The sequence below is a fragment of the Physeter macrocephalus genome, chromosome 16 (assembly GCF_002837175.3).
Source record: "Physeter macrocephalus isolate SW-GA chromosome 16, ASM283717v5, whole genome shotgun sequence".
NCBI classification, from domain to species: Eukaryota; Metazoa; Chordata; class Mammalia; order Artiodactyla; family Physeteridae; genus Physeter; species Physeter macrocephalus.
The window spans coordinates 100,134,169-100,156,763 of NC_041229.1; positions in this window are offsets into that span (position 1 = coordinate 100,134,169).

Below are 22,595 nucleotides of genomic sequence, written 5' to 3' on the forward strand. Positions count from 1 at the left end.
AGAGTTCCAGTAAATGGAAGGAAAAGTTTATTATTGAAGAATTTAAAGACAACGTCTTAAATTTCAGATATGGCTATAAAGAAGAGGTTGGGAAAAAATAAAAAGAGCCAGACATTGGAGATTCAGGAGAGTAGATTGTGAGAGTAGACTGCCATGTGAGAAAAGTTAGAAGACAAAGCGAGTTTTTTAAAGACATTTTGGTTGCAAGAAACAGAAGCTATCTCTTACTAGTTTTAGCAAAATGAAGATATATTTGTTGTAATATATGAACAGATACGATTATATAATGGAAGGGCAAGAAGTTAGCCAGGTTTCCAAAAGAGATTGGAACTAGAAAATTGAAAGCCATCAGAAACTCAGCAGTTTCTGCTACTTCTCATCTCTTCTTTTCTCTGGGTGTCCTCTCTATTTTTCTCACTCGCCAAACTCACTTTCTCTACAACTCTGTCCATTAGGGTAGAGCATGGCAACACCACTGATCCCAAGGTTTCACATCTTTCCATCAAGAAATCAGCCTAAACAACCTGGGAAAGAGTATATTATGATCCCACTTTGAGTTAGATGTTCACCTGTGGCCCAGCTAGCTAGGACTAAGGAAAAATTCTCATGGATATTAAATATGGAGGCTAAGGATAACTGAAATGAGTTATACAGAAATCCCAAAGGTTATCCACAGCTTTAATGATAGCTATCTGTGAGTTTTAATTGTCTTATCTATTGAATACCTTTCCTACATTTTCATAGGTTCCCCAACTTGTGAAGCCCACCTTTACAAAGTAGAATAATAGCACTTTACTTTTTAGCCTCCTGTGCAGCTGATGTAGACATACGTGTTCTGCCAGTCTGGTGTCCCTGCACCAGCCTTTAGTTGGAAGGAAACAATATGGAATAAGAGAATAAACCATAGCAAGAAAAAGTCCAAGTTTTCTGAATATGGTAATTTCTAGAGGGACTTATGGATGGGAGCAGCCACCATATACTATTTACCACAGTCCAATTTAAGGTTGTCACATGAACAAAACTACATGAGGACTAATTATTGGATATTTCAAGATAGTAATATTGATGGTTTGATGAAAAACATCTCTCAGGGGAATATGAAGCTGTGAAAAATTAGCAGCTCTAGGATTTGATTTCCCTCAATTTTAAGTATCTTACCCAAGAACATAATTAATATTTATTTGTTTCCATAGTTTTGTATAGAAAAGAAACATTTATCTTTCCATTTCTCTATTGTATCTTAGTGAAAAATGCCACGAAATCGTGTGTGGATCAGAGAGGAAACAAGAATGTTGGGGGTAAGAACTAAAGGCTACTTGAGTGAATAAATGACTATAGTGTTGCAATTTCTAAATATGAAAAGGAGAAGACTTTAACCACCTCTATTATGAACTCCCCAAATTAAAGAGATGTAATTAAATTGTCCTGAGATGGTTATGTAATAATATCTGCATTCTCTACTTGCCGCCTGAAAGTATCAACTATATATCAGGCTAAAGTTAAATAAAGCAAAAATTATGAACCTATCAGCTACATTTAAATACCCCAAAACCACTACAACCTAGTAGTACTCCCAGCAAATATACTGAGTCTGGAAATGGGTATAAAATCCCTTTTTGGCATCTATAAATTATTTTAAGCTGAGCTGATAATGACATGGTCCCAAATGAGGTGGTCAGATTGTGGGAACTATATTCAGGAGAAGCTGCAGGCCATAGAGCTTTGTGGGCAATGATCATAATGGCACTATGTTCTTGACATCATCCCCCAGACGTGGCACTGTTTTCCCAATCAACTCCCATCAAATCTAGCAGGTTATATCCTTTTGCATTAGCCACCCATATTGTTGGATGATGGAGCCAGATTAGGAATTAAACCAGCAGGATTAAAGCTTGGTCCAGGAATATTCCCAGCATCTCAAGTCTATTATTGCCTTCCCTTATTTAAGATCTACCTGATCCTCTACAAGAATTGTACTAAGAGCCTTATATAAAGCAAGCAATGAACCCAAAGTTTCGTCTCCTCACTCCCAATTTTATGGTGTTAAAGACTTGGATTCCTAACCTGCTTCTCCACTAATCTGATCTGGGTATTGAGAAGGAATAAAGTGTTTCTGAGAATATATCTGTTACTGGCCACATTACTGTCCTTCCAATGATATCGACCATTATCCAAGGGTTTAGGTCTCATTTCAGTGAAGAAAACATTCTACTTTGCAATTTTGGACAAGATAAGGTAGATACATTTCTCCCTACTCGTACCACTAATTACAGCTAAAACTTTGGATAAATATAAGGAGACTGAAAGGTACGAGCTAGGGACCTTGGAATCCAAAGAATGACCTGGGGGTGAGTTTCCTGAGGTTTTTTTGTTTGTTTGTTTGTTTTTCTTCAAATATCCTGAACTGGGTGCTTAAGAAGCCTCTAACCCAAAAATACTATTAAGCACAGACAAAAAAATAAAAACAAAACCAAGAAAACCCTATTTTCTCAGCCATAGATCGAGGAAAACTTTCAGACAATAACTGACCTACTCTTCCCAAACACCACAGGAAAAACTATGGCCCCCACCTCCATAAACAAAGGCCATGTAGGAACCTAGACTTCCACCATTACCTGGCTATAAACAAGACACCCCTCCCCTTCCGCAGGGTGGAGCCAGAGACAGCCACGTGGGAGGCTGAGACCTTCATCATCTCTCAGCAGAAATGAGCACCCTTCCCCAGCCTCCCCAGTGTCAGTATAGGCTACCTGGGGGAGCAGTAATGTGGTGATCCTATCCCAAAGAGCCATGGGGGTGTCACCTAGTGGTGAACCCTAAGTAAGGTGCCCCTCTTCCTACCCCACCCACCAGTGTCAGTGGAGGCTGAGTGGGGAATCTACCCCACCCAGCAGTGTCAAGGCTGCCCCCGTGCCCTTGCCAGCAGAGTATCAGAGAAGATTTGCTGAAAAAGAAGATTTAAGTAATACATATTTTTAATTGTACTAAAATACACATAACATAAAATTTACCATCAAAAATGAGTTTTAAGTGTACAGTTCAGGGGCATTAAGTACATCCACATTGTTATGCTATCATCACCACCATCCATCCACAGAATTCTTTTCATCTCACAAGCTAAAACTCTATGCCTATTAAACAATAACTCCCCCATTCCTCCGTCCCCGTAGCCCCTAGCAACCACCATTCTCTCTGTCTCTATGAATTTGACTACTCTAGTGCCTAGATAAGTGGAATCGTGCAACACTTGCCCTTTTGTGATTAGCTCAGGGAACATAATGTCTTCAAGGTTCAACCGTGTTGTAGTATATGTCAGAACGTCCTTCCTTTTCAAGGTTGAAAAATACTCCATTGTGTATATTACCACATTTTATTTATCCATTCATCCGTCAGTGGACACTTGGGTTGCTTCCACATTTGGCTATTGCAGATAATGCTGCTATGGACATAGGTATACAAATATCTCTTCAAGTCCCTGCTTTCAATTCTTTTATACATATACCTAGGAATGGAATTGCTTGGTCAATTGGTAGTTCCATGTTTAACCTTTGAGAAACTGCCAAACTGTTTCCATAGCAGCAGTACCATTTTACAATCCCACCAACAGTGCATGAATGGTCCAATTTCTTCACGTCTTCTCTAACAATTGTTGTATTCTGCTTTTTGGATGGTAGTCACCCTAATAAGTGTAAAGTAATATCTCATTGTGGTTTTGATAAACATTTCCCTAATGATTAGTTATGTTGAGCATCACTTCATGTACTTATTGGCCATTTGTATATCTTCATTAGACAAATGTCAAGTCCTTTGCCCATTTCTTCATTGGGTTGTATGCTTTTGTTGTTGTTGAATGCTAGAAGTTCTTTATGTTTTCCAGATATTTACTCCTTATCAGATATATGATTTGAAAATTTTTATACAGTTCTGTGGGTTGCCTTTTACTCTATGTCCTTTGATGCACAGAAGTTTTAAATTTTGATGTAGTTCAGCTTATCGTTTTTTCTTTTGTTGCCTGTGCGTTTAATCTCATATGCAAAAAAGTCATTGCCAAATCTAGTATCATGAAACTTTTCTCCTCTATCTTCTACTAAGAAGACGTGTTGTGAATGTTGTGTTGTCCCAGCCTATTGATAGTTATATTCTTAGCTGGCAATATCTGAGACAATTTCTGGGCCCAGATTTACTCATAGTGAGACCCGCAAACTGGGGCCCATGTTGTAGCTGGACCACCCCTTGCGGTTCTTATGATCACAGGGCACACTTCAGCAAGAAACCATCAGGGAACGTTTAAGAACAAGATTTATCACTCACAGGTCCTGGAGGATACAGAGCAAGCCTTGGAGCCACACAGTGAAGTTGTGGGTGGAGACAGAGGAAGGGAGCATGGACCTGGGGCTCTGCCTCATTAGAGCCCTAGGGTGGAATGTCTAGTGTTTCATGAGTTCACTACTATTGGTGAATTTAAAGCATAACAGCAGGAATTAGGGCATGAGAAGGGAGACGAGGTGTCTCTCATTGCAGTCAGTTTTCTAGGTTACCCAAGGCTTTCTAAAAGGAGAATTTCATAGGTGGAGGTGGCCTAGTTCCTAATCTGGTTGTTTTGTTAGATGCTATGTCAATACAGTTGCAATATGTTTATTTGAGAGGGATGTCTTTGAAATGGATACCTGAGCAATCAAAAGCTTAATGTTAAACATTTATATTATAATCAAAAAGCTTAATGTCAGGCATTTACACTACAGAGTTTTATAGTATTAGGTCCTACATTTAGGTCTTAGATCCATTTTGAGTTAATTTTAGCATATGATGTAAGATAAAGGTCTAACTTCATTGTTTTGTATGTGGATACTCAGTTTTCCCAGCATTATTTCTTGAAACGATTGTTTTTCCCCATTGAACGGTCTTGGCACCCTTGACAAAAACCATTTAGCCATATATGTGAGGGTTTATCTCTGATGTCTCATTCTATCCCATTGGTATATATGATCATCTTTATATCAGTACCACATTGGGTTTTTTGTTTGTTTCATTCTGTTTGTTTTTTTATTAAGACTTTAAGTCTTAATAAAAAAACAAACAAACAGAATGAAACAAACAAAAAAGTAGTTTTAGGTGCACAGCAAAGTTGAAGGAAAGGTACAGCTACTTCCCATATACACCCTGTCCCCAAAATGAATAGCCTTCCTCATTCTCAACATCCCTCACCAGGGTGGTACATTTTTTATGATTGATGAACCTTACATTGGCACATTATAATCACCCAAAGTCCATAGTTTATATTGTGATTTACTCTTGGTGTTGTACATTCTATAGGTTTTGACAAATGTATAAAGACATGTATCCATCTATATGATATCACACCTGGTATTTTTCACTCTCCTAAAAGACCTCTGAGCATCACCTAGTCATCCTCCACTACCACCACCACCCAACCCCTGTCAATCACTGAAATTTTTATTGTCTCCATAATTTTGCCATTTCTGGAATGTCATATACTTTTAATCAAACAGTATGTAGATTTTTCACACTGGCTTCTTTCACGTAGTAATATACATTTAAGTTTCCTCCATGTCTTTTCATGCCCTGATAGTTCATTTCTTTTTAGTGCTAAATAATATCCCATTGTCTGGATGTACCTCAGTTTATTTATCCATTCACCTACTGAAGGACATCTTGGTTGCTTCCAAGTTTGGGCAATTATGAATAAAGCTGCTAAAAACATCTGTTTTTGTGTGGACATAAATTTTCAGCTCATTTGGGTAAATACCAAAGAATGCAATTGCTAGATCATATGGTAAGAGTATGTTTAGTTTTATAAGAAACCACCAAACTGTCTTCCAAAGTGCCTGTACCATTCTGCATTCCCTCCAGCAATGAATGAGAGTTCCTGTTGCTCCACATCCTCATCAGCATTTGGTATTGTCAATGTTCTGGATTTTGGCCATTCTAATAGGTGTGTAGTTGTATCTCACTGTTGTGTTAATTTTTGTTTCCTTAAGACATATGATGTTGCTTCCAAGTTTGGGCAATTATGAATAAAGCTGCTAAAAACATCTGTTTTTGTGTGGACATAAATTTTCAGCTCATTTGGGTAAATACCAAAGAATGCAATTGCTAGATCATATGGTAAGAGTATGTTTAGTTTTATAAGAAACCACCAAACTGTCTTCCAAAGTGCCTGTACCATTCTGCATTCCCTCCAGCAATGAATGAGAGTTCCTGTTGCTCCACATCCTCATCAGCATTTGGTATTGTCAATGTTCTGGATTTTGGCCATTCTAATAGGTGTGTAGTTGTATCTCACTGTTGTGTTAATTTTTGTTTCCTTAAGACATATGATGTGGAGCATCTTTTCATATGCTTATTGACCATCTGTTTATCTTCTTTGGTGAGATGTCTCTTCACTGTTGTGGCCTCTCCCGTTGTGGAGCACAGGCTCCGGATGCGCAGGCTCAGCGGCCATGGCTCATGGGCCCAGCCGCTCTGTGGCATGTGGGATGTGGGATCTTCCCGGACTGGGGCACGAACCCGTGTCCCCTGCATCGGCAGGCGGACTCTCAACCACTGCACCTCCAGGGAAGCCCCTCATTTTTTAATTGGGTTGTTTGTTTTCTTACTGTTGAGTTTTAAGAATTCTTTGTATATTTTGTATAACAGTCCTGTATCAGATGTGTCTTTTGCAAATGTTTACTCCTAGTCTGTGGCTTGTCTCTTCATCCTCTTGACATTGTCTTTTACAGAGCAGAAGTTTTAACTTTCAATGAAGTGTCACTTATCAGTTATTTCTTTCATGTGTCATACCTTTGGTGTTGTATCTAAAAAGTCATCACCATACCTAATTCATCTAGGTTTTTGCCTGTGTTATCCTCTAGGAGTTTTATAATTTGATGTTTTACATGTAGGTCTGTGATCCATTTTGAGTTAATTTTTATGAAGGGTATAAGTTCTGTGACTAGATTAATTTTTTTGCATGTGCATGTCCAGTTGTTCCAGCACCATTTGCTGAAAAGACTAACTTTGCTCTATTGAGTTGTCTTTGCTCCTTTGTGAAAGATCTGTTGACTATATTTGTGTGGGTCTATTTCTGGGTTCTCTATTCTGTTCCATTGATTTATTTTCTATGCTTTTGCCAAAACCACACTGTCTTTATTACTATAGTTTTATACTAAGTCTTAAAGTCAAGTGCTGCCAGTCCTCTGAATATTCTACTCCTTCAATATGGTGTTACGGATTCTGGGTTATTAGCCTCTCCATATAAACTTTAGAATTGGTTTGTTGATATCCACAAAATAACTTGCTGGGATTTTTATTGGCATTGCCTTGAATCTATAGATCAAGTTGTGAAGAACTGACATCTTGACAATATTGACTCTTCCTACCCATGAACATAGAATATCTCTCAGTTTATTTAGTTCTCATTTGTTTTCATTTGTCAGATTTCCATAGTTTTCCTCATATAGATCTTGTTCATATTTTGTTAGATTTATACCTAAGTATTACATTTGTTTGAGTGCTAACGGAAGTAATATTGTGTTTTTAATTTCAAATTCCACTTGTTCATTGCCAGTGGAAAGAAATTGCCTTTTTCTTTTAACCTTGTATCCTGCAATCTTGCTATAATCACTTATTAGTGTCCGTAGTTTTTCTGTCAGTTCTTCTGGATTCTCTTGTCTTATTGCATTAGCTAAAACTTCCAGTATGATGTTGTAACGAAGTGGTGAGAAGGGACATCCTTGCCTTTTACCTGATTTCAGTGGGAAAACTTTGAGTTTCTCACAATTAAGTATGATATTAGCTGTGGTTTTTTTGGTAGGTATTCTTTATCAAGTTGAGGAAGTTCCCCTCTATTCCTAGTTTACTGAGAGTTTTTATCATGAATGGTAATTGGATTTTGTCAAATTCCTTTTCTGCATCTATTTATATGATCATGTGATTTTTCTTTTTTAGCCTATTTATGTAATGAATCTCATTGAATGATTTTAGAATATTGAACCAGCCTTCCATACATGGGATAAATTCTACCTGGTTGTGGTGTATAATTCTTTTTACACATTTTTTATTCAATTTTCTAATATTTTGTTGAGAATTTTTGCATCTGTGTTCATGGGAGATCTTGGTGCATAGTTTTCTTGTAATATCTTTCTCTGGCTTTGGTATTAGTGTAATGCTGGTCTCATAGAATGAGTTAGGAAGTATTCCCTCTGCTTCTATACTCTGAAAAAGATAATAGACAGTTGGTATAATTTCTTCCTTAAATGTTTGCTAGAATTCACCAGTGAACCCATTTGGGCCTGGTGCTTTCTGTTTTGGAAGGTTATTAATTATTGATTAAAATTCTTTTATAGACATTACCTTTTCTTATTTTCTGTTTCTTCCTAGGTGAGTTTGGCAAATTGTGTCTTTCAAGGAGGTGGTCTATTCAATATGAGTTATCAAATTTGTGGGCATAAAGTTGTTCATAGTATTTCTTTATTATCTTTTTAATGTTAATAATGTTTTGATTTTATAGCTTTGAGGTGAGTTTTGAAATCAGGAAGTGTGAGACTGCCAACTCTGTTCTTTTTCAAGATTGTTTTGATGATTCAGAGTCACTTGAGATTTCACATGAATTTTAGGATTTATTTTACAGTTTCTGAAAAAAATTTTTTGAGATTTTGATAAGTGCTGCATTGACTTTGTAGATCACTTTGGGTAGTACTGACATCTTAACAGTGTTAAGTCTTCCAATTTATGAACATGGGCTATTTTTTCCATTTATTGGTATCTTCTTTAATTTTTTTTCAGCACTGTTTTGTAGTTTTCAGTGTACAAGTCTTTCACTTCCTTGGTTAAGTTTATTCCCAAGTATTTTATTCTTTTTGATGCTATTGTAAATGGAAATGCTTTATTAATTTCTTTTTCTGATTGGTAATTACTAGTGCACAGAAACACAACTGATGATATTTATATGTTGACTTTGTATCCTGCAACTTTGCTGAATTCATTTGTAAGTTCTAACATTTTTTGTGGAATCTTTAGGTTTTTCTACATACACAATCATATAACTGCAAACAGAGATCATTTGGCTTCTTTCCAATTCAGGTGCCTTTTATTTCTTTTTCTTGCTGAATTGCTCTGGCTAGATCTTCCAGTACTATGTTGAATAGAAATAGCAAAAGTGGGCATCCTTGTCTTGTTCCTTGTCTTAAAGGAAAAGTTTTCAGTCTTTCACCCTTGAGTGTGACGTTAGTTATAGGCCTTTCATATACGGTCTTTATTATGTTGAGGTAGCTTTTTTCGATTCTATTTGTTGTGTGTTCTTATGATGAAAAATTGTTGAACTCTCAGAAAGCTATTTTAGTCAGCCTGTTGTTTTTTACTTGATATTTTCATGGGGAATCAAGGGCCTGGAGCTTCCTAATCTGCCATCCTGCTGACCTTAAGTAGTATCTTGAGTTTCATAACACAGTACACAGAATGTCTGGGATACAATTAGAAATTACTCATCCAAAAAAGAACCAGGAAAATCTCAACTTGCATGAGAAAAGACAGTGAATAGATGTCAATGCCAGGATTACACAGATGTTAGAATTATCTGACAAGAATTTTTAAGTAGCTGTTGGAAAAATGTTACAACAAGCAATTATGAACATGCTTAAAGCAAGTTTAAAAACAGAAAGTCTAAGAAAAGAAATAGAAGAGGTAGAGAAAACCAAATGGAAATTTTATAACTGAAAAATACAAAGCTGGAAAAAATTCAGTGGATGAGTTCAACAAGAATATGGACAAGCAGAGGAAAGAATCAGTAAACTTGAAGTGTAACAATAAAAATTACACAATGTGATTGACATATATACACTAATATGTGTAAGATGGATAACTAATAAGAACCTTCTGTATAAAAAAAAATAAAATTAAAAATTAAAAAAAAAATTACACAATGTGAGAGGAGATCAAGATGGCAGAGTAGAAGTACATAGAGCTCTTGTCCCCCCAAAACCACATCAAAAATACATCTACATGTGGAAAAATTCTCATTGAAAACAAACTGAAGACTGGCAGAAAGACTCTTATACAGCCAAGGCTATAAGAAAGAACCACACGAAGTTGGGTAAGAAGGTAAGAGAAGCAATCAGGTCAGGATCCATGCCCCTAGAATGTTGACACAGAGAGGAAGGGGATCACACAAGTTCAGAGATCCTCTCTGGGGAATGAGCAGTTCAAAGCATGTATTGTGTACCCCAAAACCTGGAGTCCAACACTAGGAGGACAAGTCCCCTTAGCAGGTTTGAAAACCAGCTCCAGACTGACAGTGGAGTGCTAAGAAACCTATACGCTGCTCATGAAGGGTGTGCACACACTTGCTTACTCATGAAAAAAGGCAGAGGAAGCAGATTGAAGCTGCCTGGAACTCTGACTGGTTTCCCAGTATGCAGACTGCCTCAGTATATGATCTAATATGAGCCAAGTGCCCCACTCTGGCCCCTCTTGCACTGCTCCCCACTAGGGCAAAGGCTGCTGCTGCAAAGAAGAGAGCACAGTTGTGAGAGTGTCACACACCATGATCAAGTGGGATGTATTTCAGGGATGCAAGGATGGTTTAATATCCACCAATCAATGTGATACACCACATTTTAAAGAAGGATTAAAAAATCACATGATTGTCTCAATATACACAGAAAAAGCATTTGACAACATTCAACATCCATTCATGATAAAAACTTTCATTAAAATGGGTATAAAGAGAACATATCTGAACATAATAAAGGCCATTTATGACAAACCCACAGCTAACATTATACGCAATGGTGAAAAGCTAAGAGCTTTTCCTCTAAAATCAGGAAAAGACACGGATGCCCACTTTTACCACTTCTATTTAACATGGTATTGGAAGTCCTAGCCACAGCAATCAGACAAGAAAAAGAAAGAAAAGGCACCCAAATTGGAAGGGAAGAAGTAAGACTGTCACTGTTTGCAGATGACATGATGCTATATATAGAAAACCCTAAATCTCCACCCCAAAACTATTAAAACTACTAAATGGGTTCAGTAAAGTTGCAGGATACAAGATTAATATACAGAAATCTTTTCTGTACACTAATAATGAACTATCAAAAAAGAATGAAAAAAACAACTCCATTTAAAATTACATCAAAAAGAATATAATATCTAGGAATAAACTTAATCAAGGAGGTGAAAGACCTATACTCTGAAAACTATAAAACATTGATGAAGGAAACTGAAAATGATACAAAGAAATGGAAAGATTTCCCATGCACTTAAATTTGTAATTTTAAAACTCCTAAAAAAGAAACCTCCAGGCCTGAATGATTTCACTAAAGAATTCTACCAAATATTTTAAGAATACTTAACACCAGTTCTTCATAACCTCTTTCAGAAAACAGAAGAGGAGGGAACATTTCTCAAGTTATTTGAATAGGTCAATATTGCTCTTATGCCAAAACCAAAGACAATACAAAAGAAGAAGACAATAGCTTTATTTGTAATAGACCCAAATCTGGAAATTATCAAAATGTCCCTCAATAGGTGAATAATTAAACAAACTATTACCATCCATTCCATGGAATACTACTCAGAAATAAAAAGAAAGTACACGGAGACACACAACAACTTGGATGGATCTCAAGGGCATTGAGCTGAATGAAAAAAGTCAATCTCAAAAGTTACATACTGAATTATTCAACTTATATAACATTCTCATAATGACAAAAGTGTAGAGGTGAAAAACATATTAGTCACTTCTAGTGATTAAGGAAGTTGGAGGGAGAGTGACTATAAAGGTGTAGGATGAAGGATATCTTGTAGTGATTAAAAAGTTCTGTATCTTGATTACAGTGGAGGGTACACAAAAATACACATGTGACCAACTGGCACATAACTATAAGCACATATCATACCAAGCTCTATTTCCTCATTCTGATACCATACTACAGTTACATTAGACATAACCATTGGGAGAATCCAGGTTCAGAATATGCAGGACCTCTCTGTACTGTTTTTGCAAACTCCTGTAAATCTATCATTATTTAAAAATAAAAGTTTTTTTAAATCCTGCAATCTTATAAACTCAGACTTTAGAAAACGTCAGTGTATTCCAAGTCCAGCAAGGAGCTTAAACTCTATACCACTGCAATAGTGTGAAAAGTCCTATCTACTCCAGTGTCCCCTTGCCTCCTCCTTCTGCCACGGCCTGCCAGAAGTGCCACTAAATGCACAGTTTTGTGTTGCCTAGCGGTCAGAGTACTCTCCAAGTGAGGGAAGTATCCCACCAACTAGCCACTTCTTGGCTCTCCTCATAATCACAAACCAGAACAGAATAGACGATCTGTGAGATAAAGGATGTCAGTGTCCCTAGGCATCCTGGAAATATGAGTTGCGGTAAGGCAAGAGATTCTAGGTTCTGAACTCCAGTATAACTCCTTCAGTTTTTTTCAAGCTTAACTCCTATGTTTGGGGAATGAACAGGAGCAGGGAGGGGTGGCTTATTCAGCTGTGGCAGGAGGAGGGACACCTGAGAAACATCTGTCTGAAAACCAACTGAAAGGCCCTACAGAGAGATGTTAGGGAGCTCTACATAGCAAGCTTAGAATTATCCTCCTTTGGCTCAGAAACTATCATAGTTGCCCTGACTTCCGTGGGCAGAAATTATCCACAATCCCCACACCAGGTAATGGTCCCTTGGAAAAGCTACAGAAAACCAGTTAACCCAAGGCTTCACTGTCTTTCTTTAGCTCTTATTTATACAGGGCCCAGGACTCTCATATAAACCACAGTTACAAGTGGGCATGGGGGTGGGCAGAACAGAAGGAGTCGAAGTCCAAATCCCAGTTTGGGGGCAATGAGAGAAAGACAAGTAAGGTCAGAAAGACCAAGTCTAGTAGTCTGTAAATAAACATAAGAGCTGTATCTGCAGGTAAGGATTGTTGACCACATAGAGTATTGAGGGAGATCAATCCTTTCAGGGCTCCAAGGCTCATGCCATATGACCTCTTGAACCAAGTAGATAAACAGGCTCTTAGTACAATTTTATTGGACATGTAAACAGTCATTGTATCTGCAAACTGCTCTGCAGTAATAACAAAGCCTCCTCGTCTGAGTTAAATGTTGAAAATCCTAAAATTCTGTTAGGTTGTAACTTTCCCTCTCCGCCTTGGCTTTTTCTTGATGTGTGTTCCTTTCAAAGGTTGGACTGGAATAGTAAGTAATCAGTGGTGTTCTTTTCTCTCAGGCCTTGCAAATAATGAATGGTCTATTTCTTCACTCCCTGGGACTGCTCTGGATATACTTGTTAACCACACAAATTACAGCATTTGGAAAATCATATATTCCTGTTGCAGTACTAGCAGGATACCCATTTTGGGCATCTTCATTTGTGAGTAAATAATCTGCTCCTTGATTTAAAAAAAAAAATATTTGTTCGTTTGTTTGTTTTGGCTGTACTGGGTCTTAGTTGCGGCATAAGGACTCTTAGTTGCAGCATGTGGACTCTTAGTTGTGGCATGCGGGCTTCTTGCTTGTGCCATGTGGACTCCTTGATTTTTATTCATTAATTTATTCATTACATTTAATGGCTGTTTCTGAGCCCCATAGATGCCAGAGTTAGAACACTAAAAATGCACAATCCTTGTTTTCAAGAAACTCATTTTTTTTTTTTTTTTTTGCGATACGCGGGCCTCTCACTGTTATGGCCTCTTCCGTTGCGGAGCACAGCCTCCGGATGCGCAGGCTCAGCGGCCATGGCTCACGGGCCCAGCCGCTCCACGGCATGTGGGACCCTCCCAGACCGGGGCACGAACCCGTGTCCCCTGCATCAGCAGGCGGACTCTCAACCACTGCGCCACCAGGGAAGCCAAAGAAACTCATTCTTATATCTAGTTTATAGGCTTATATCAATATGGAAAAAACTTAGATTCTTAGCAGTAATATTATTCTATAATAAGAGTCTATTTTGTTAAAGATCCACTTTTTACATGCTCTTGGATATGGAGAATAGTGGTAAGATGCACAAGGGGCATTTTGGGAAAACAGAAAATGGTAGTGACTGTTCCACTACCATAGGGCATTTATTTTTCCAGTGGGGCAAGCAAGATGAGAGAACATAATTGCCATGGAAATAGTGGGATATATAGAACTTGTGCAGGGAAATAAAAATGAAATCTTTTTGTACTATTGGTCCAAGAAACATTTGGTAGAATTGAATAGGAATTTCTAAAGTAAATTTTATTATGTCTGATGGTATGGTGAGTGATATACCACTGTCCCCACAAAATGTTGAGTGAAACTCTTAATAATAATAATAATACATTTGAAATTTGGTCATTCAACCAATACTTACCTAGTACCCACTGTGTGTCAGGTGCCTGTTCTAGGTATATGAAATATATCAGTAAACATAGCAAAGATCCCAGCCCTTATGGAGCTTTATTCTAGCAAGGGGTAGTATGTTAGAAGATGAGGAAGCTATAGAAGTAAAAAGAAAGAAAAAGTTGGGTAGGGTGAGACAGAATGGAATTTCCGGGAAAGTAGCAAAGGGATATGGGTTATCATTTTAAATTGAATGGTTTAAGTAGGCCTCCTTGAAAAAATTACTACTGATAATCTATTATTTTATAACAAACCACCACAAAACCCAGTGGCATACAGCTACTAATATTTATAATACTTCTTGCTCACGCATCTGTAAGTTGGCAGAGATTCAGCTGATCTAGACTGGGAGTAGGCAGACTTGGCTTCAAGCTACAGGTCAGGTACAGATCTGTTCCATATGTATCTTATCCTCCTTAGACTAGTGGCTACTGAAAGCATATTTTTCTCACAATGAAAGACAGGAACACAAGAGGGCAAGACTGATGACACAAGAACATTTCAAGCCTTCGCTTGGCTTATGTCTACTAACATCCCAGCCAAAGCAAGTAAAATGGCAAAGTCTTTAGTTGAGGGGAAGAGAAGCATTGTCCAACCACCATGAGACCATGGCAAGAGTATGGAAGTATAATGCTATTATCTGGAAGTAAAGACTTGTGACCAACAATTCAAACTGCCATGGTACACTTGAGCAAAGACTTGAAAAAATGAGAGTTTGGGCCGCATGTGGAGAGAGAACATTCTGGGACAGGAAGCATCCAGAACAAAATCTTCGAAGGCTGGTGTGCCTGCATTGTTACTCAAAAAGTATGGCCAGTATTGCTGAAGCAGCATGAGAAAGAGTGGCAAAAAAAAAGAAGTCAGAAAAATAATGGGGGACAGATAATATAGGACTTTACAAGCCATTGTAAGGATTTTGGCTTTTATTATAAATGAAATTAGAGTTATTATAGTGTTTCATGAACTTAATTAAATAATCTGGCTTATGTTTTAAAAAGATCACTTAGGCTGCTGTGTTGGAAAGATAATGAAGGGGGCCAAAGAGACCTTTTAGAAAGGTATAAAGAAATCCTGGTAAATCTCAATCAACGTTGGTAGTAGTGAAGGTGATGAAAAGTAACATGATTTTAGACATATGTTGAGGTAGAGTTAATTGCATATCCTGATGGACTGGGTGTGGAAAGAGAAAGAGAGAAATTAAGAATAATTCCAGGGTTTTGGTTTAAGCTAATAGCAGGTATGACTTCTCTGTAATCAACCAATATAAGGAAGCCTGTAGGTAGAGCTGATTTTCAGAGAAGATAAAACTGAGTTTATTTTGAACATGATGAGTTTGAGATATTTAATACTCAACTGGAGATACCACCAAGTAGCCTTTTGGATATACAACCTAGAGCTTAGAAGAGAGAGCTAGGCTTAAGATATGTTTGGGAGTTACTGGCAGGTAGATATTTGAAAGCCATGAGACTGAATGAGATCACCAAGGACAGGAGTAAAGATAGTGAAGAGAATATGACCAAGGACTAGAGGTGCACTGTCCAGTACAGTAGCCAGTAGTAGTTACATGAGGCTACCAAGCCTTCAAAATACAGCACTGAGAAGTGCTGTGAATATAAAATACATACCAGATTTTAAAAACTTAGTATGGACAAAAAGAATGTAAACTATATCATAATTTTATATTGATTCTATGTTGAAATGATAGTATTTCAGATATTAAGGTTATATAAAATATATTATTAAAATTAATTTCACATATTTCTTATTAATTTTCTTAATGTGGTACTGGAAAACTTAAAATTACATATATTCCTTGCATTATATTTATATTGGATAGCCCTGAAAAAGAGTATTCTGACTGAGGACAGTGCCATGATTAAATTGTTTTAATATCATCTTTCTCTGAGTAGTAAGAGATTAGATTTGAGAAAAGGCCACCACAGTTCAGACAAGAAAAATGAGGGCCTTAATTCAGTTTAGAAGTGCCAGATATATAGGTTCTAAGTGAAGAACAGAAAAGTCAATTGTATTAATATCTCAAGTAATATTCTGGTTAAAAACTACGTTGCTATTATGTAAATTATATAATTTACATCTTATAAATTATGTTATTTATGTATGTAAATTATGTGATTTATGTTAAATTGTCACATGTATTCATTTTTATCATCTGAAAGTAGTATTTAAAATTATTTGGAGTTTTGGGCTTCCCTGGTGGCGCAGTGGTTGTGCGTCCGCCTGCCGATGCAGGGGAACCGGGTTCGCGCCCCGGTCTGGGAGGATCCCACATGCCGCGGAGCGGCTGGGCCCGTGAGCCATGGCCGCTGAGCCGCATACCACAAAAAAAAAAAAAAAAAAAAAAAAATTATTTGGAGTTTTTTGTTTGTTTAACTCACACTTTTTCTGAGACTACTGTTTCCTCTGTTAATATATATTTTAGTTTTATTCAAGAAACATTTATTTACCAAAAGAAAAATAAATAATATGTTACCTAATCTCACCAAAGTTATACTTCAGACTAGGAGAAATTCTTCGATTCTTCAAAAGAAAATATTTTGAGTCTATTCAATGCCAGACAGATTGTAAGAGAGAGGGGAGAAAGGAACTTTGTAGGCATTTCTGGTTGAGGGAATAATGCGGATGTTATTCTCAATCAAGACTATTTAATTGAAAAAAAAAAGAAAAAAAAATTTAATTGGTATGAGTTCATTTCTCATTCCTCAAAATATACCTTCTTTATTTTTAATTATTTTTATGAGCTCTTCATAGGAATGTTAGTTCTGGCTTTTATATAATGTTTCCAGCATTATTCGTGTACCTATTTCTAACACGAGCAGGAAGACATTGTAATTACTAACACTTGCATGGGGTTATTAAGACATTGAATCAAAATTTTAATGAGAACAAAATCTAAGTTTTGCCACTCAACATAAGACAATTCCAGAAGAAAATTGCTGACAGTGAGTTGAATTTGGTACATTAGCTTCTATAATAATTCTCTGAATTATCTAAGGCTATTGGAGAGAATTTTTGTGAGTGAAGTGCTATTGTTATCCTGCTTTTTATTTTTTTTAATGTTTAAATAAAACATACATTCACAAAAGTCCAAAATCACAATTATACATCTTAATTATCACAAAGTGAATATATCAGTGTAACAACACCCAGGTCAGAAAAAAAAAATTCCAGCACCTCCAAAGTCCGTCTCATGTCCCTTCCAATCAATAACCTCTCCCTCCTATCCTAACCAGTCACCGGATTTCTAATATCATAGATTACTCTTATGTGTTTTTAAACTTTATATAAGTAGAATCAGACAGTATGTATTATTTTGTATCAGGCTTTTTTGCTCAACTTATGATTGTGAGATCCATCCTTGTTATTGATATAGCTGCAGTTCATTCATTATTATTACTGATTAATATTCCATTGTATTCATCTACTGTAGCTTATTTATTTAATCTAATGAATGGACATTTAGATCGCTTCCAGTTTGGAGTATTACAGTACTTCAAGTTTGGGCTATTAGTAACTTTCTTGTACATGCCTTTAGTTGCACCTGTTCAGATACAGCTTTTAGGTATATATACAAAAATGAAATTGCGAGGTCTTAGGTTATGCACCTACTCAACTTTAGTATATAATGCTAAACTTTTCCCAAGTGGTTCTACCAATTTACACCTTCATTAGCAGGCAGTGAGAATTACTGTCGTTCCCTATCTTCAGCAGTACTTTGTATTATCAGTTTTCTTAATTTTAGCCATTCTGGTTAGTGCTTTTAAATTTGTAGTTTTAGTTTGCATTGCCTTGATGCTAACGAGGTAGACAAGCTTTTTTTTATTGGCTATTTTGACTTCCTCTTTTTTTAAGTGCCTCTACAAGTTTCTTCACATTTTTTAATTGGGTTTTCTCTCTGTTTTGTACTGATTTGCTATAATTCTTTATATATTCTAGACACAAGCCCTTTGTCAGTATATGTGTTCTAAATATCATTTCTACTCTGTGGCTTAAGGATGTCTTTTGATTTGATAATTTCTTAATTTCAGGGTCACCCACTGTAGTAATTTTCCCTCTATGGGTAGTACTTTTTATATCCAATTCAATAAATTTTTTTCTGCTCTACGATCAGGAAGTTATTTTTATATACTAGAATCTAAATTGTTTTACCTTTTGCATTTGGATTTCCAATGTACCTGGAATTTATTTTTGTTTATGATATACATTAAGGATCAAATTTTATGTTTTTGCAATATGAATTTTCAGAAGTGTTATTTATTGGAAAGAAAATTCTTTTGCTTCTATAAATCAAGTGTCCACATAGGATTGAATCCACTTCTGAACCTATTTTTCTATAATTGTGCTGGTATTACAATGTCTTAACTACTGTGTCTTTAAATAAGTTTTAATATCAATATAGTTCATCCTACCATCTTGTTCTTCTTCAAGATTATCTTGGCTATCCTTGCATCACTTTACCATATAAATTTTAGAATCAGTTTGTAATTTACACACACACAGCAAGAGAGTGGCATTGACATATATACACTACCAAATGTAAAATAGATAGCTAATGGGAGGCAGCCACATAGCACAGGGAGATCAGCTCCGTGCTTTGTGACCACCTAGAGGGGTGCGATAGGGAGGGTGGGAGGGAGACACGCAAGAGGGAGGGGATATGGGGATATATGTATACGTATAGCTGATTCACTTTGTTATACAGCAGAAACTAACACAACAATGTAAAGCAATTATACTCCAATAAAGATGTTAAAAAAAAATACTGAAGGGATCTTGATTGGTATTTCATGGGATGCTATTTTTTAAGGTCTGTACCATCTGAGAACTGGTTGAAGATGACCTCTGAAGAAGAAAATCAGAAAACATGGAATCTATTGAAAATGCTTTTCACACATTTGTTTGACTTCATTTCTAAAATGAATTATGTTGTTTAAATTATATTTTCATTCATTCAGCAAAGAAATATATTGGACAGCACTGTTTGTAAGAACTGCTCTAGGGACATGAATAAAACAATGAACAAGATACACACTAAGTTTAAGTTAAAAAGTGCGTCTACTTTCGTAGACCTCACTCTATTAGTTGAGGAGACAAAGAGTTAACAAGCAAGCAAGTATTTTAAAATCTCTAAATGTAAGTGTTAGGAAGACAATAAACAGCATACTCTTCTAAAGGATAACAATTCATCCTAGAGCAATCTTATAGGGGTGATGATCCTCTTTATGTTCCAGGCACACTGGTCTTTGTTCTATCACTTAAACAAGTAAAGATTTCTCCTCTGTAAGTGCTTGTATTCCCTCTCCCTGGAAAGAGAGGAAATATGGGAGCTCCTGCAAACGAGAAGATGTCGAAAGAAAACTTACAGGATCATAAAAAGGATCACTAACTGCTCCTGCCTAAGGCACTAGCATGAGTGGACAAGTTGAGGTTGTAATTAAATCTAAGAAGACATGGGTTCTGGGCCACCAGAGTGGAGTTGCAAAGGGAAAGTCATGAATCAGTCTGGAAACTGCTGTCTCTGGAAGATAAAATGAAAATATAACAGAAGAGAGGGAGAAAAAAAGAGGCCACAGTTGCCATGTCTGATCACTATGACCTCCTAGGAGTAATAGTTTCTGCTTCCCTTCTCCCTTCCAAATATTGCTTGAGATTTTCTCTTAGACTATTGTAACCAAAAACCATAAAAGGAATTAATTCTGGAAAATGTGGTTTTGAGTCATAGGTGAAAACTGTAGGACCAAGTTGATTACAAATAATTCAGCAAATTACTTCATATGTAACTATATATTACAACAACAACACAAGTTAGAAAATATTATTCCCAGTTTACCAATGAAAAACAGAAAAGCTTAATGATAGGTTAAGTAATTTCTCTTGAGTCATATAGAAAGCAAAGTGCAAAGAATTCAAATTCAGAAACTTCTGACCCCAAAATGCTATTTAGTATTGACATGTTAGTGGCCCCATTTTTCTGGGGAAAGAATATTCCTTTCCTCTACTACTAACTGAATAGTTAATTTTTTTACTGCTGTGGGAAGTTTCCATGCATGCATAAAAGCTGCACCAATGAAAAAAAAAAATTTCTGATACACCATAACTGCCATCTTTCTAACAAGTTTTAGGAAGTGATGGAAGGTCTCAGAACAAGCTACTCATTGAAGACATTATGTGATTCTTACATTTAAATATATAAAATGAAACAAATATTTTCTGAATGGGGTGTTTTCTATTAATAAAATATTTTTAACATTATATTAAAGTACTTGCATATGATATCACTAAGATACAACATTGCCTAGTAGTAAATTCATCAACTAGATACATTTTCTTTCGGTTCACCTTATGGGCTCAATAAATTATGAGTGACAAAAACTAAGTAAAATTTGACATTCATTTTGCCCCATAAATTCACCTCAAGGAGCCCATGATTTTCTCAGTGGACCCACTAAAGAATTAAGATGATATTCTTCATGTTACAGCATTCCAGAATTCTCTTACTCTTTATTATATGTAGAAATAATGACTGGGTATTAATAAATGTGATTTTTGTTTCCAGTTTGTTCTCTCAGGAGTCTTTACAGTATTGTTAGAGAAGAGGCGTTCAAGGTCCTTGGTAAGTCAGAATGTTTGTAGCAACTCTAGAGATAAGTTTTGTTTGCCAAAAGGAGAGTCCATAAGGAAGCAGCATTGTCTCTGAGTCACTAGAAATCTATCCAAAGTTTTGGAGGAAAAATTTTCAAGATAAAAGAAATTTAAGTTTCTACTGAATTTTTATCAAAAGAAAAAGGATACACTCCAATTACTGAAATCTTTGTTATATTTAATTAGCCATAAAAATAATTCAGGATGTATGAAGTTAATCATAGAGTTAAATTTCTGTATGATAAATCACGTAATGAAAATTAAAATGTTGCTTATGACACTTAAATTTGGATTTCTTGAAATGATCCGGCATCTGTTATTACCTCTTTTTTACTTCCTTCTTCACATTTCAAGGACCTTTTTATTGTATGATGGACAATACGTGTGAGATATTGTAGAGTCTGGATTATGTTGATTTCCTTTAGTTTTATGTTGACAGGTAGTGAAATGGAAAGATAAGAAATTAAAGTAACTATGAATATTAATGCTGGGAGATTGAATTCTGGGATGGTAGCATAAGCAACTCCATGAGGTCATTCTTCCATTCTTCCACCCCCTCCCACACCGTGGCTTGGGCTCCCACCCTCCCCACCCAGAGCCACGTGCTTCCTCAAATGAGCCTCCCCAAAAACAAGGAAGACGCCAGCAAAAAAAACTAAAATTAATGGTTTCAGAGCACTGGACATTAACCACAGTCACAGTAAAAACTGAAAATTGTCTATCCAGGAGACACTATTGAACCTCAAAAAACAGAGAGATCTGCAATGTTTTAACCTGGAGCTATTCCCATTTCCCTCTCAATCCCCAGCTCATTGGCACAGTAGCCATGAAAAGCCTAGTCTTACAGCCAGCTGAGAGAACTGACATCCTTTGATGCTCTCTTAAAATCATCATTCTCTGGGCACAGTCAGTATTTTGTTAACTTGCAGCAACCTGAGAAATCTCTGTCCCCAGGGTGTTGTGGCTATTTGTTTAGGTACAGACCTTATCTCAGTGCAAACAAAGCCCTACCACAAGGGAATTTCTGAAACAATATCAGTGTACTGGCAACAGTGCAGCTGCATAAAGCTGTAATTTCAGTTGGGGTGAACCAAGGCCTGGTCAGAAATTTAAAAGAAAATCCTGGATAACTAGAAAACCACAGGGAGCATCGAGAAGTCTCAACATATTCTTAGAGATCAAAAATACTGTACACATGTGGAAGACTGTATGCATGTCCAGGAAAGACCTGAGAAAGTAGAAGTACCCACTCAGCCACCTCTGGCTGACTGTGAGGCCCTGGGCAAGCAAAGAGTGGAAGCTAATGCTGTCTTGTAAACTGATTGACATTTTAAGGTGTGTATTCTCACACAGGTTCCCCTTGGCAAAGGATTACTAACTGGCATTAAATTATACTGACCCAGGGGTAACCCTAGGAAGCCAGGATTTTTAAAAAAATTTTTATTGGCGTATAGTTGATTTATAATGTGTTGTGTTAGTTTCAGGTATACAACAAAGTGAATCAATCATACTTATAAGGATTTTTTTAAAAGAACTTTTTTAAAAAAATAGAGAATACAGGGACCCCACAA